Consider the following 17,219-nt stretch of genomic DNA (forward strand, 5'->3'; position numbering starts at 1 on the left):
GGACCAATTATTATAAGCTTAACTCGGCTGAGTAATAATTGGATATGTGAATAGAAAAATTTTATAAGTCCAATGGCTGAGTAAAATTATGTTGTTATGTGAAGAGATATGGAGATTTTGGACTCACTTTGCAAGCTAAATGAGCTGAGCAAATTGATTCATTTGTTGGTTTTGGACCATGATGAAAAAGGCTTAAGCCTTAAGAGAAAAAACTTGGCAACCAAGTTAGCAAACTTGACAACCAAGCTAAGCCACCTTGGTGACCAAGTCAAGTCAACTTGGTGGCCAAGTCAAACCAACTTGGTTACCAAGTTTAAATTGCTTGGTGACCAAGCTAAATTCTCTTATAAATACCCATGCTCTCTCCATAATCTCAAAATCTCAATATATCTCACATCTCATACAATCATCTCTCTCACTACAACTTTCTCTCACTAGAAATGAAAAGAAAAATACTCTTTAGATTTTTCTTCTTTAAAGTAAGTGTCTCGAGAGTATATCGTAGTAGGTAGTTCGTAGATTCTGTTTCGGGTGTTGCGAAACATGTATCCTGGGATTCAAAAATCGCATAAAACCGTCACACATTACGGGCGATTTATTGAGTTAAGGAAAGAGATCAAATCTCGACTCCGTGAATTCGTCTATTTCCTTACGATTTCTTAAACGTTGCAAGTCTTTATATTATCGTTTATATGCTTCTTGTTTCGTAATTTTCAATCAGGATTTTTGCGGTCCTACAATCTTAACTCAATAAATCCGCTTTTTTTTTTGCTTATCGCTTGAATCGGATTGAATATTGCGAACAATATTTTAAAAAAAATGATTTTGTAAAACGGCTTTACAAAATATTTTTAAATCGAACTGAAACGGTTCTAAGAATGCTCTTTAGCTATTCTTTAGAACGTTTTGGAATAAAAAGACGAATCATATTTAGGAAATGATTTACGCGACATTCTCTGAAAGGCTCGCGATCTCATTTTTCTAAAGAAAAATAGCGTTTAAGAAGGCCTATTGGCGAATTCTTAAAAATGACTATTAAAAGTTCAAGAACGCCTTTTTAGCGATTCTGAGAACGGCTTTTAAAAAGTTCAAGAACGTATTTAGCGATTCCAAGAACGATTATTATCGTTTAAGAACGCTTTACACGACTTCTGAGAACACTTATTTGAATTGAGTTCTCAATAATTACTACCATTTGTATTTTGTGAACATATTCAATAGTGACTATTGATGTCAATGACTTCGAGTCAATAAATGGGTTACTAAGTTTAAACTCATGAGATAAGTTTTGTAAAATATGGATAAATCTTAAAAGATTGAGTTCAATATATTTTTGAATAAATTTTTGTAGATTAAATTCATAATATTTTTGGATAAATCTAAATTTAATGATTGAGTCCAAATAACTATAATGGATAAATCCAAATATAAAGATTGTGTCCATATAGATAAAGATTGTGTCTAAATAATTATAAAATATGTATTTTTTTTTGAATAAATCAAATCTATATTTAGATTGTGTTCAAATATTTTCTTTTGAATAAATCTAAATTTAAAGATGAAAGATTGTGTTCAAATAATCATGAAATATTTTATTATACGAATATAACCAGTGAGACGACAAACCTATTGGGAATGGTCATCCACTTGGATTGTTTTCATGTGAAGATTTGTCTATGCCTAGTAAAACCACTATATAAGTCTATAGTGAGTTGAATACTTTCATGGAACTTTGAGTTTCCTTATGGACAAATCAAGGCATAGACGTACGCTCAAAGAATGACAAAATTTCTTTTGATGAACTGTATGTTTATCATATATTAGTCAAAGAGCTGTGATTCTTTATGCATGAGAGAACGACTGCATGTATATCAATTAATTTGATATACTAGGTCTATAGATAAATTGATTTTCAGTAAAATCTATCTCTCACAAGCAAAGGCTACGAGCCATAAAAATTGACTTTCAAGTAAGTCAAATATGCAAATCACAAAACATATGATATTCACAATTGTGAACATAAAACGAAAGTGATTGAGCAAAAGAACTAAGAAAGCCTTATGTTCAAAAAGCTGACACACATCGTAGCAAGGCTGGCGAATGTTGTAGCAATATTGGTTTATATAGAGATAATGTGAAATCTCAAACCAATTTGATAAAAACTAAAACACGAAGTGTAGTTTTGGGTCAATGTTCCATAACATAGTGAAGTTGCGGAACAAAAGTTCTATACTCTTAAAGGATGAATGCAAGCATGCATGATCCTGAATTAACTCAGGAAATGTGGGGGGAGTGTTGCTTACCACATTCAAACATTGGCAAAAAGCTATGTACTTTGAAAAGGTTATGTAAATTCATACAAATACTTCAAAGTGTGGGGGTGCTTAGCAAACGTCGTTGTACTAACTCCAAAAATGTGGGGGTGCTTAGCAAAAGTCATAGTACTACCTCCTAAAAATATTCCATTGTCGGAGAAACTATTTCAGCTCTACGCTTAGTCAATCGACTATAGCTCGGGAACTGGATATTCTCTATAATGGTAAGTCGCATCGCATAAGACGACATAAAACCATTAGAAACTGTGATCTCAAAACGTCAGCTGACAACCTTATGGATTATTTACCAAAGGTTTAACATGAGATTAAGTATTAAAATCATTGACGGAAATGGGTTTATTGCCTATTATTAAAGGATGTTTGATGGAAACCCTACTAACGTGACTGGAGATCCCAAGAAGTTGGTTCAAAGGGACAACTAAATCAAACAAAATCCGATAAAAGCACTGAAACCTACCCATATCCCAAGATGATAATAGTGCTCCTGTAAGGATAAGGTTAAGCTTTGGCTTTTAATGAGATAAGACCATGACCTTCATATACATGTATATAAAGTATTACAGGGTACTTTATTGTGTATATGGTAGATGCACATGGCAATCACCTAGTGAGTGTGAAATGGGGCCGTTTCTAGGTGAATGAAGTTCAGGCTATACTCTCCAAGTTCACTCATGACTAACCAGGCAAGTTCACGGCCAAAAATGAACACAATAGAGAACTTAACTCTACGAGAAAACGCAGCTGTGTTATATCTGTTGACTCGGTTTACATAAACTTTAGGGGGGTTCAAGACATCATGTTCACCACCTGAAAAGTAAATCCGACAGATATTAACAATGAGTAGTTCAAAGCTGGAAAACGCTACTACATCATATACAGTTAGTTTTTTTGCTTATACTCTCGAAAAGTCCGTCTGTCTAGTCTAGGTCAAGTTGTAGAGTCAGTCTTAGTATATCTAGCCTAATTTTTTTAAGAGTAATTTCTATTCATGTGGGGGATTGTTGGACCAATTATTATAAGCTTAACTGGGCTGAGTAATAATTGGATATGTGAATAGAAAAATTTTATAAGCCCAATGGCTGAGTAAAATTATATTGTTATGTGAAGAGATATGGAGATTTTGGACTCACTTTGCAAGCTAAATGAGCTGAGCAAATTGATTCATTTGTTGGTTTTGGACCATGATGAAAAAGGCTTAAGCCTTAAGAGAAAAAACTTGGCAACCAAGTTAGCAAACTTGACAACCAAGCTAAGCCACCTTGGTGACCAAGTCAAGTCAACTTGGTGGCCAAGTCAAACCAACTTGGTTACCAAGTTTAAATTGCTTGGTGACCAAGCTAAATTCTCTTATAAATACCCATGCTCTCTCCATAATCTCAAAATCTCAATATATCTCACATCTCATACAATCATCTCTCTCACTACCACTTTCTCTCACTAGAAATGAAAAAAAAAATATTCTTTAGATTTTTCTTCTTTAAAGTAAGTGTCTCGAGAGTATATCGTAGTAGTTAGTTCGTAGATTTTGTTTCGGGTGTTGCGAAACAGTCTCATCACGGTTGTATCCTGGGATTCAAAAATCGCATAAAACCGTCACACATTACGGGCGATTTATTGAGTTAAGGAAAGAGATCAAATCTCGACTCCGTGAATTCGTCTATTTCCTTATGATATCTTAAACGTTGCAAGTCTTTATATTATCGTTTATATGCTTCTTGTTTCGTAATTTTCAATCAGGATTTTCGCGGTCCTACAGAAATGATTAATTAAATTGGTATACAATTTAGTGGATGGATTTTAGGGTTACTTTTTTTTTGCTAAATAAAAAGGATTAAATCCGGTTCTATTAAAGATATAAGCATAATCCTCGTGTGGGAGGGGCATCCCACAGATAGACCTTCGATCTCATGGTTATTCAAAATAGATCGAAAAACAATAGTCCATATCCGTGTAAATGACCTGGAAAATGTGACTTAATTTCGCATGGTAGATGGATTGAATCTAAAATGTGGTGACATCTCAAGTTCTTCTTGCCACTCGACTACAAGCTCCCCGTCTTTAGGGTTTACTTGACGTATATTTATTTGTTTAAAAATGCAGTAATTGCATTTCTATACCAAAAAAGGTTGCAAATTTTTATAAGATATCACGTGATGAGGTTGCTAAAGAGTTGCATGCAATCAGATGTAAATTACGTATCGCGCATGCATGAGATCGAAAATAGAGTTATACGGGCTCACTTGCATTGGGCTTGGTTTTTGGGTTAATCAATAAATAACACGAGTGCATTTTGGTAATATTCCCAAATTTAAAAATTCAGAAAGAAACTTGGAGGAGATTACTATAGATGAAGAGAATGGAAATGGGTAAGAAGGAAGAGATTAAGAAAGGGCCATGGAAAGCTGAAGAGGAAGAAGTAAAATAGACACTGAGATTTTGAGAGCTCCAAACAATTTAGTAATTTTAGTTTAATAATTTAGGAGATGTATGTTCATGTATATTAACTCCAAAATGTTTGAGAACATAAGACTAATTAATGTTTCATTTTGCTATGCACATGACCTATTGGCGAGAATCTCTACGCACATGAAGAGCTGGTAACGATGTGAAGAATTTCTGGAGCAATAAGGCAGCAATTAGATTGAATTTTTGGAATTGAATGATGTGAAATACCTTATTCTTTTTTACAAAAAAAAAAAAAAACTTATTCCATTAATTTCAAAAACAAATTCACCATTTAACATGAAAAAAATCATTATTCCATCAATTCCACAAATAAATAGATAAAATAATTGAAAGATCTTAGAAAATTGGAAATTTTGTATGGATTCTATGGTATATATGAAAATAGACAAAATTATTCCATCAATCATTTTACATGGATTCTATGGTATATATAAAAATTGGAAAGGAAGAAACGATAAAGTTTTTAGCAACTTGGATATTGATCTGAGTGGTACTCTCAAATTGGCAGAAATAGAATCGTTACTCTGGGCTGAAGCACAAAATTCTCTTATACAGAGAATAAATTATACTCAATTACCCGTACCATCGATAGTACCGACTATACCAGGTAAATGGTGTTTTAAGGACGGATCTTAGAAAAATCAGGATATATATTCAGGGCAAGGATGGTATATCACATTGGAAGGTTTGGATAGATTAATGGGAGCAAGAAATACAAGAGCGAGTTAGTCGCCACTACATTCAGAGATAGAGGCTCTCATATAAGGAATGGAATGCATGAGGATCTTAGACAGTTCTTGGTTACATTTGCAACGGATTGTTCTCAGTTGGTGAAGATGGTTTCGGAACCAGAGGAGTGGCCAACTTTTGCAAGTTATTTGAAAGACATAACATTTTTGAAGAGAAGTGTCAACAGCTCAGAGATTATTCATATACCACAGACACATAACTCAAGGGCAGACAGTTTCGCACGCAGTGCAAGGAAACAATCGTTGTTTGTCGTTCATATGCGGAGCTACCGATATCGTTCGCAGAAATCTACATGAGTCTGCTTATATTGCTGACAAAAAAATAGATAAAATAAAAAAAATCATTGCATAATATATTTGGTTATGAATGAGATTTTTTTTCATTTTTTTGTTGTATTCCATTTATTTTAAATCCACCGATTTTTTTTTCTTTTACTTACAGTCTAAAATAGACTCTCAGGGATTATTTTTTTACAACTGAGTTTATTATAATTAAAGAGGGAATGATACAACACCAAGGGATGGAGTTATACTATCCTTGGTAAACTAGGTCAGCGGACAACAACCAACTACCCCCAGAAACGAAATCCCAAAAAGAAACATACAAGGGCGCGTACAACAACCACCTTAAACTAATCAACGAGCCAACTTCTCGCGTGCCCCAAATGTGAAATGCCAAATCTCATATGGGTTCATAGAGTCTCCTATGCCCCTATTTCATAATTCTTTTTTTGATCAAAATCCAAACTCCCAAATCAAATCCTTCCCGGTCATCAAAACTAAACCCTAACCCCCCCCTCCCCATATGGATTAGTGAACCTATGGGCAAATATTTAAATTCTATACCTTTCAAATTCAGAAAAAAATATTTTAAAATCGTTTTTAATCACATTTTGATGATTTTTTCAAAAATATGGAAAACAACGTTTTGGATTTTTGAAATATTTTTATCAAATTCTATAAATCAACTAAAAAATATTAACGTTTCCATTTTAATTTTATGATTTTTCCTTTGACATATAAAATTAAAAGAACAAAAGGGTCCTTTTGAGATTGTGTTATGAGATATAGGGGTATGAGAGGATTTGTCTCCTAATCAACTAACTTCCAAACCACATTTATAATAAGACTTATTCTTGGTTTCACCCCATAGGAACCTCTTGGTTCACCAACCAATAGAATTGTGTTGTTTTATATTTGATATCTTAAAAAAAAAAACAAAATATTGTCAAATTATTTTATGTTTTAAAAATTAAAAAGTAAAAGTAAAAAAATAAAAATAGTAGTAATTACAAAAAAAAAATTTAATATCGCCAGCAAAACACTAAACCCTAAATCATAATCCCTAAACCGTAAACTCTAAACCCTAAACCCTTGAATAACGCTTAACCCTTGGATAAATTTTAAATTCTAAATCAAAATCACTAAACACTAAAACATTCAAAGGTTTAGAGTTTATGATTTAGGATTTTAGTGTTCTGTGTTTTTTATTTAGAGTTTAGGATTTATCCAAAGTTTAGGATTTACCAAAGGATTTAGGATTTAGAGATTAGGATTTAGGGTTTTGCTGACGATGTTAAAAGTATATTTTTTTTTAATTCTTTTTTCTGTAACTACTTTTTTTTAAACGTAATATAACTTGACAATACTTTGTTTCCTTTTTCAAAAGATATCGAATTTGAAATAATGAAATCCTATTGGTTGGTGAACCTAGAGATTCATCATAGGGGGTGAACCCAATGACTATATAAGCTACTTTTATGGTAACAGTGTCATATTTCGATTTCTTGACATTTTTAAGATCTAGTCATATTTCTTTAGTCGTTTTCCTTTTAGTAAAAATGTTAAGTTATTTTTGATATAGTAAATTCTTAATTTTAATACGGGTACTGTAACAAGAAATATCACAGAAGTCTATATCACAATTTTTTCCTTTATGCCTACATATATACTATGCAATCTTAGTTTCCTTTTTCAACCGAGAGGGTGTCTAGGCGTTTGGTCCAAATAATCTCTCTAGGTCCGGGACCAGCCGGTGCTAATATTTAGCGCGCGCAAAGCATCTTTCCAACGTGGATGGATGCACTATAAAGATGATATTGTTTGTTTGTGAAAGTATTGCTATTATGGTGGAGAAATGAATGTATACTGCAATGAATATGCATGCATGGCGTTATATTCAAACGTTATTCTAATTTATTTAAATTTGATGGTCATTCAGGTTATGTGCCCTTATCTTTAATTTCCTTTAAAAAATGAACTAGATTATGACATGCGCTTTGCAAACGCTGAATATTTTGTGATAAAATTTTTACTAATAACTTAACAAATATTTGTTAATTTGTCAGAATTTTGTGTATTTAAAATATTTTTGCATTTATATCAGTGCTTTTAAATTCGACCCGAACCCACAGTCAAACCGGTTAATCCGATGATCCGATAATTCGATTAAGGTTTTAAAACTATCCATATTTAGAAAATCACTAAAACCTGAGACTAACCGATTGAACCGATGTATGACTGATGTGTAATCTAATTTGATTTAAATTGTTATAGTTTCATATTTGTAACCTTTTAATCAAAATTTTAAAGTTCTTGTTTTACAATTTTATGAAATTATAACGTTTTTACAAAATTTTGATAGAGAAAATGATAGATATAAAATAGTTAAGAACAATAAATATGTCTTGATCATATTACTCCTTTTTATATAGCTTAATTAATTTTATTATAATTGTTCGGTGTAATTTATATTATTAATAATTTGGTTTATATTATAATCGGTTTAAATTTGTTGTTAACAATTAGTGTTAAGCGTTTTTCTTTAGATAACATATATTTTGAACATTTTCATAATTATTTTTGTTATTATATTTATTGTACAACGTTTATATATTTTTTTATGTAATGGCTATTATTGAATTATTATGTTACTTAAAGAAACGATATAATCATTATTTAGGAAATATAAATAAAATAACCATTAATTTAATTTATTTATTATTGGTTGAACTGTTTTTGTAGTATTTAAACATGTAAACATAAGTTATATTTATTTCGTTGTTTTATAAATTATTTGAATTTTTCAATTATTTAATTTATCTAAATAATTTGTAAGTATATTTTTAAAATTATTAAGAAGATGAAATCTAATATTTTTATTGTTTGGACACAAGATTAATTATAATCTTGTTTGGAAACATGATAGTAGTATAAATAAAGGAGTATATTGTTTGGAAATATGAATTATAATATTAAAAAATGAATATTAGTGATTTAATAAAGGTTTTACTATAAAATAGAAATATGTATTTAATTTAAAATTTTATAAAATAAATGTTAAGTGCAACACAATGTTTCTACTTTAATAAGATAGAAGATGTGTACACATGAACCTTCACTCGTTTGTTCAGTACCATCCCTTATATATTAAAAGAGAAGCATTGTAATAAATGCATTCACACTATAACGGACACGTGTCAGATTCACAGTGATTTGATAATAAATATGCTAACGCGTTCACACTATATTCATAAATGTGTTCACACTATGTATTTTGCGTTTTTAAATATAAAACTCACATACATTGTTCCAATAAAACTCTGGATTTTTCGGTTCAAATAAAAATAGATAACGAATCAAAAGCCAAACTATATATATATATATATATATATTACTTTTATTGTTTACAGATAAAGTTGAGCAAAATATTCATAAATTTTGATTCGAATCGTTATCCGTTTTGATTTGAACCAAATAATTTGGATATCTGTAACTCTACGAAACAAATCAAATACTAAAATTCAATGACCAAACAAAAAGCAAATCACAAATACCAATAATTTTAGGAACATATATCTAATTTGATCTGCTATATGAATATATATACACATATGTAAAGAATTATATATATATATACATATATATATATATGTTATGAATTAAATTAAATATATTAGGTACTAAAATTTAAAAAGTTAAATAATGTTTTATTTTTGTAATAAAATGTTATTATTAAAATTTTCAATTATTTTAAAATTTTATTTTATTTACGGATCAAATCGATATTCTTTAAAATTCTAAAACATTTCAGATATCCGAGTCACCGAATATCTAGGTGGCTAAAGATTGAATCGGCACGAATGCTTCCAAATACCTATATATTCGATTTGGCCTCACCCCTATTTACGGATACAATTTTATTTCTTTATATGAAAAATGACTAATGTCAAAGCCTTTTTTATTTTAATTTAAATTTAATTTTATTATTTTGAACAAAAATGTCATTTCATATTAATTAACAATATCTTTATATATTTATCAACTATTTTTATATACTTTTTACATACACATACAACAACTGAAATATCTAATTCTTTTGAAAATTGATATATTTTTTCTTATTGCTTCTTTTACTACCGACAAATTGTAGTAAAATGTTTTGTCTTAATAATTTTCTTTTCTTTTTCATTAAATATTATCTGTTTAGAAACTATAATATGAAACTATTGGTTCGACATGACAACTATCTAAAATGCATAACATGAAAATAAACAAATAATATTAATTTTTGGTTTTTACCGAAAAAAACAAAAAAAAATCGAACATTTTAACCGAATAAACTAAAATGAATATTAATTTAAAATAATAGTTATATTTTAGAAGATTAAAAACCAAAAAAAAAACTTAAAACCGAACCAATATCCAGATTAAACAGATTTAATGTCTTTTTATTAAAAATATCGAAACTAATAATCACATCCCGCGCAAGGCGCGGGTTATTACCTAGTATACAAAGATTAGGAAAAAAGTATATATGGAAAAACATTTATGGACACAATCAACTCTATGGAATAAAAATTTAACATCCCGAGTTGTGATATATTGGAAGGCTAAAGAGAATTGATTTGATTACCTATATCACCAAAGTTGACTTACCTTTTCCGTCACACATCCGTTAGAACTCTAGAGTTAAGCGTGCTTGGACTGGAGTAGTGAAAGGATGGGTGACCTATCAAGAAATGATTCGCGATACCGTGCGAGTGAGGCCAAAACACGGAGAAATGTCGGGTGGTGATTGCAGGGTCAGTAAAACAATGATTTCGAAGCCTTGGAAAATTTATGCACCGACCGTTGAAACGGGATGGGACCCACTGGCCGAGAGAGCGGGCGTGGGTGGACATTTGTTCGGATTGATCTCAAACACCGCCTTCCTCACCTCGTCTGTAGTCACCTCCTTTAGTAGCAGCTCATTCTGTGCTGGTGATAACAGTTCAGGTATCTCTTCCCATTCTGGAAGATCGATCCCCACATCTTCAGTTGAGAAAAGCGTCTTGAAATACTGCTCTGCTACTCGACCTAGATCCCTATCAGCGAACCATTCTCTACCTTCATCATCAATGAGGCTTTTAATACGACTCTGAGCTCTTCTGTTCTTGGTTACTGCAAGGAAGAATTTAGTATTTCTGTCCCCTGATCTTAGCCAATTGAATCTGCTCTGTAGTAGCCAGAATTCTTCCTCATGACAGTACTCCTCATTTAGCTCCTTTTTCAAATTCGCCAGTGCAGCTCTCTCAAAGGCCTCTTGCCGCGATGCCTCATCAATTTTATAGTGTAATTCTTGGATACGTAGAGCCGAATCTGGTTTCGCCTGACGTTTCCAGGAGGAGATAGCTCGCCGACAATCTGCGATTCTACTCATAATGCTTGTTTGTCCACTTCTGTGACTCCTCCAGCTATCGTTGACTGTCGTTACAAATCCCTCTCTTTTGACACACCTATGGTCGTATTTGAAACTGCATCGCTTCTTTATAGCATGACCATCCAAGGATGTAAGAACCGGGCTATGATCAGAGCAGACTCTATGTAGATAAAAGGAGGTCGCTGAAGGAAACAAATTCATCCATTCCTGGTTAGCAATAGCTCGATCTAAGCGACATTGCACTAAATCATTGTTTCTTACACCCCCCCCCCTAGAACAATGGATTAACCATGTATCTAATGTCCCAAAGACCCCAATCAAGATGCATCTGCTTGAACTCACGTCCATCGCTTTCTCTTCTCTCTGCTCCACCCTGCTTCTCTGATTGATCTAACACCTCATTGAAGTCTCCGGTCAGCATCCAAGCCCCTTGCCTTTCTGCTCCAATCATCGTTATATTCTCCCACACAAAGCCTCTTCTACTCTTGACAGGGTCACCATACACACACGTCAAGTAAAAGACTTGATCCTACCACTCCACCTTCATATCTATTATGCGTTTGTTGGCCTTTAACACCTCGACCTTACATGAACTCTTCCACATCACCGCAAGGCCTCCACTCTTCCCTTTGGCGTCCACTGAAATAAGGATCATGAAAACCCAACATTTCCACAGTGGACTCCATATAGAATCTCCTACTCTTGGTCTCACTGAGGAATATTATCTCAGGAGAATACTGACCATGTATACCCTGTAGATGTCGAACTGTCGGGGTATTCCCCAGCCCATGATAGTTCCAGCTCAATATTATCATATTGATCTCGAAGGGTTGGTATTACCCATCAACCCTTCTTTCAATTTGGTTCCACTTGTCAATGCTATCCTTCGGACAGAATGATATGGGAAATGTGCTGCTACATGAGTAAAATGTATCGGAGTTCTCTCCACTGCGTAAGCAGAATGAATCATTGGCCCATTTCCTTCCGCTGCGGTGTCGTGATGAATTCCACTCAATCTCTGGAACACTGATGGAGAAGCTTCTTTCTTCTCATGTGATCCAGTACGAGGTTTCTTCAGCCTTCTCTCATCACTGTGACTTTGTCTTCTCCTTTTCTGGGCCTGAGATCCACCAGCGTTTTCTCTCTCCCTTGATGAGGATAGTACATTGCATTTTAATCTCTCAAACACTGATGGGGGGCTTCTACTGCTTTTGCTAGATTGACCTTTAGCTCTCTCCACTGTAGAATCACCGCTCAGTCTCAGTCTTAAATCTCCTTCTACTCCTCTTGCATTTCGTTTCTCCTTACTGCCCCCCGAGCCTTGCTCTTTCTCGTTACTGCCTAGTCTATGGAAGACTGACCTTGGCCCTATGGGATCCTCAGAAGTACTCTTCTCCTCAGCTCCCAGATTGACGCTTTTAACTCCGTTATAATCTCCCGAGCTTCTTGGATTAGCTGTAGACTCCTCTGTGCTTCGTGATTTTCGTGGACCACCACGCTCACTCCTCTGTCTCCATTCCAATTGTGGGTTCGAGGCCACCCTCTTCCCTTTTCGTTTATCCTCCTTGGGGGTGTTATGAGCTTTACTCTTCCCACCTCTGGATATTGTTTCAGTAGGTGCATTCCATATTACTACCCCTTTGGCAGGGACCTTTTGAAGAGCCTCCTTAGCCTTAGATTCCTTCTCGCTTAGTTTCTTCCTCAGACTCTGCTCCTGGCTTCTTCTCTGGACTGCTCTTTCCTCCTCTTGCACTATGTTGATCTGCTGTGTACATCTAGACTGATCATGAGTGAGCCTCTTGCAAGTGTAGCAAATTTTAAGCAATTTCTCATATTCTAGCTCCGTAGGAATAGTTACGCCCGACTTAAATCTTGCTATCCTCCTGAAATGTAGAAGCTCCTCCGTATTGATGGTCAGCTGGGCTCTAACATACTCCAGGGAGTTGGAGTTTTTTGCATGAAGTTCAATGAGCCCGACCTGTCCCAATGGTTCGAGAAGGCTCTCCACCACTTGCTTCTTCAACATATGGATTGGAAGCCCTCTTATTCATACCCAAAAAGTAAGCCTTTCAAGAAATTCCGGAGGAGGGTTTGGTGTCCATTGATCGAGAGATACCACCCACCCATTAACAAACCAAGGCCCTTTCGTAAGAACATGTTGCAAATCTCCTTCTGAAGCAAATGTAAACTGGACTCTGTTTTCACCAACTTCTCTTTTTCGAGCTTTGTCTTCCAATCCCCAGATGGGTGGGAGAGGCTTCACTAGCCCTCCTATTTTGTAGACGTAAGGGTTGAGGCATCTGACAATGACACTGAGGCTGTTCTCTTCGATAAGGTCTTCTATCTCCAGATCTGGAATGTCCACCATCTCTCCTTCTTCCAGAAGCTTCATCCCCTTGAGCTCTTCCATTAAGGATGGCTTTTTCTTCTTTCGAAAACGATTCATCTTGAGTTCCGAGATTTGTTGAGGTTTGATTCTCGATACCCAAGATAACTGAGAAGTCACCAAAACTTAATGAAATATGTAACTGTGATTTGGTTCACCTTTGAAAGGCTTACCAGCTAACACCACACTCTAGGACCTTCTTAACCCTTCATCGTACGCTGTAGATACCGGAGAAGTTTCTTCACTTAGAGATAGAAGGATTGGATGATGCTTCCTGATTTACCGTGGTAATCTCGATCTAGATCTGAATCTTCTTTACGATCTGATTTACCGTGATAATCTCGATCTGATTTACCGTGGTAATCTCGATTTGTGAATATTATTTTATTGAACAAGTTTGCACAATACACCTATCTATATATATATATATATATATGTTAACCTTTATAAACCTTAGAAAGAAAAAAAAAAGGAAAATATCCTAAATTAAATAAATATGGACACATCACAACATTGGTAAGTTTCCTTTTTTTGTTTTGTGTACGAGATAATTGGTAATTATCCTATTCTCCTAATATCACTCTTTGGAGAAAGACGAAAGAGGTTTAGGTAAGCTTGGAACGCAGCTTGTTCTCTTAAACTATTTTGGCAATACGATCATCCCCTTTCATATCTCTTTAAATTAATAGATAATATATCCTCCCTTTTTTTTGTGTTCATCCTCAGACTCTTCCTTGCTCATCACGCCAAGTTGATGAAGCCTTGAGGTTGCCGGAATCCTTCTTTCTATGATATCCACGGACCTGCTGAGCCCTTGTTCGCTCCTCCTCAGCAGCTAGAAGATGCAGACTTGTTTCAAAAGATGATGAAAAAGCTGATGTTTCCTCAGATGATTTTCCTGCTGACATGTTTGATCAAGTTGATGATCCAAGTAAGGAGTCCTTACATTGTTCTCGTTCTTGTTTCTATCCAATTTTTTTCCCACTTCCTATTTGTTTTCTAACTACATTCTTATGTAATGACAGTTCTTGGAACGGGAGACCTCAATGATATTCTCAAAGCAGATGAGAAAGTGGGTGGTCCGGACAGACCTGAAGGCTCCTACTCAGATCTCAGGACTTTCTTTTCGGAAGGTGATCTGTATGACCTGCATCACTCCGGAGACCCATTATCATGGCGAGGCCAGCGCGGAACTCATCTAGTCCGGTGCCGATTGGACAGAGCAGTGGCTAACAGTTCTTGGGCAGAAAATTATCCTACTGCAAGATGCCATTACCTCGAGTATGAGGGTTCGGACCACAAGCCATTAGTTTCCTTCCTTGACCCATCCATCTTGAAAAGGAAGGGACTGTTTCGGTATGATAGGAGACTCAGCTCAAATGAGGAGGCCAAGCAAGTAATACGCCGGGCATGGGCGGAAAGTTCAGATAATCGTATCATGGATAAATTAGCATCAACAAGAGGTGCGATTTCTGAATGGAACCGGCTTCAACAGCGCAATAGCAAGGCGCTTATAGAACAGAATAAGTTTGAACTGGAGAAAGCGCTCACAAGTCCTGTTAATGATACTGGCCTTATCAAAGAGATCAGTGACAAACTCGAGAAAGCGTACATTGCGGAAGAGGCATTCTGGAAACAAAGGAGCCGCCTCCTATGGCTCCAACTAGGAGACCGCAACACGGGCTTCTTCCACGCTACCACCAAGAATAGACGTCGGAGAAACGCCTTTACTGTCTTGGAAAACGAGGAGGGATTGGTGGTCTACAAAGAGGCTGATATCGCCAAAACGGTGGTGGACTACTACAACAATCTCTTCACTTCAGTGCCTCGAAACTGCTCTGATACTGTCCAAGATGCACTAAAACCGGTGATCAACCAGGAAGAGAACGAGCTTTTGATAGCAATACCGTCAGCGACCGAGATTAAAGAAGCATTGTTTGCTATAAATGGAGAGAAAGCACCAGGCCCGGATGGTTTTTCAGCGAGCTTTTATCACACCCATTGGGAGGATATTGGACCGGATTTAGTGAAGGAGATTCAACAGGCCTTCAGTACTGGGTGCCTCCCGCCGGAGATCAACAATACCCATGTCTGCCTCATTCCAAAAATCACCACTCCCCAACGAGTCTCGGATTATCGCCCTATTGCATTGTGCAATGTATACTACAAGATCTTCTCCAAAATCCTTCAGAGACGCCTCCAACCGCTGCTGGATAAGTTGATTTCAGAGAACCAATCCGCTTTTGTTCCGGGGAGGGCAATAGGTGATAATATCCTAATCACGCATGAAGTTTTGCACACGCTAAAAACTTCGAAGGCTGAGGTCAGAGTGGCTATGGCGGTTAAGACCGACATGAGCAAAGCTTACGACCGTCTTGAATGGAATTTCATTTCATCCGTGCTAGAGACGCTGGGTTTTCACCATCTTTGGATTGGCTTGATTATGCAGTGCATCTCGTCTGTTACATACTCCTTCCTCATCAACGGTTCGCCTAGAGGACAGGTTATACCGAGCCGCGGGATTCGCCAAGGCGACCCCCTATCTCCCTACATCTTCATACTTTGTAGTGAGGTGCTCTCGGGTCTCTGTAACAGAGCACAACAAGACGGACTCATCCAAGGAATTCAGGTGGCAAGGGGGTGTCCCCGGATTAACCACCTGCTGTTTGCGGATGATACGATGTTCTTCCTCCAAGCAAGTAAAGAATCTACGGCAGCGCTCAAATCGATCCTATCCAGATACGAAGAAGCATCGGGCCAATCGATCAATAAGGACAAATCCTCGATCACGTTCTCTCGGAAAGCTCCGGCAGAGTTGAAGCAAAGGGTGCATAGCGAGCTTCAGATCATGAAGGAGGGAGGCGTTGGAAAATATCTCGGTTTACCAGAACACTTTGGACGGCGCAAGAGGGATCTCTTCGCCTCTATTGTAGATAGGATTAAGCAAAAGGCAAGCGGGTGGTCGAACCGGCATCTCTCCACTGCTGGTAAACTGGTGATGCTGCAGAGTGTGCTCACTCCAATCCCATCCCATTCAATGTCTTGTTTCAAACTGCCGGTTTCTCTCTGCAAGCGCATACAGTCTGCTTTCTTGCGGTTCTGGTGGGATGGGGGAGATGGTAAACGCAAAATGGCCTGGATAGCTTGGGATAAAATGACTCTTCCTAAGGGAAGCGGAGGTTTAGGCGTGCGCGACATCCAAGCATTTAATGAGGCCTTTCTAGCGAAGATTAGCGTCAGATTAATTGAGAAACCGGAAGGCCTGCTAAGCAGAACGCTTCTCCCCAAGTACTGCCCGGAGGGAGACCTCCTTAGTTGCTCTTCCGTAAGTGGGGCTTCACATGGCTGGAATAGTATCTTAGCAGGGAGGGATCTCTTACTAAAGAAGTCGAGTTGGCTGGTGGGAAATGGCGAAGACATTAGAGTATGGGACGATCCGTGGCTGAGCCTTGACTGCCCTCGAAGACCTATGGGGCCGCCACCTCTAGGTTCAAAAGATTGGGTTGTCAAAGACCTCATTATCCCCGGAACGGGAGCTTGGAATCGGGAGCTGATTCAAGCAGTGTTACCGTTTGAGGAAG

The sequence above is a fragment of the Brassica rapa genome, chromosome A04, assembly GCF_000309985.2.
Source record: "Brassica rapa cultivar Chiifu-401-42 chromosome A04, CAAS_Brap_v3.01, whole genome shotgun sequence".
Lineage (NCBI taxonomy): Eukaryota > Viridiplantae > Streptophyta > Magnoliopsida > Brassicales > Brassicaceae > Brassica > Brassica rapa.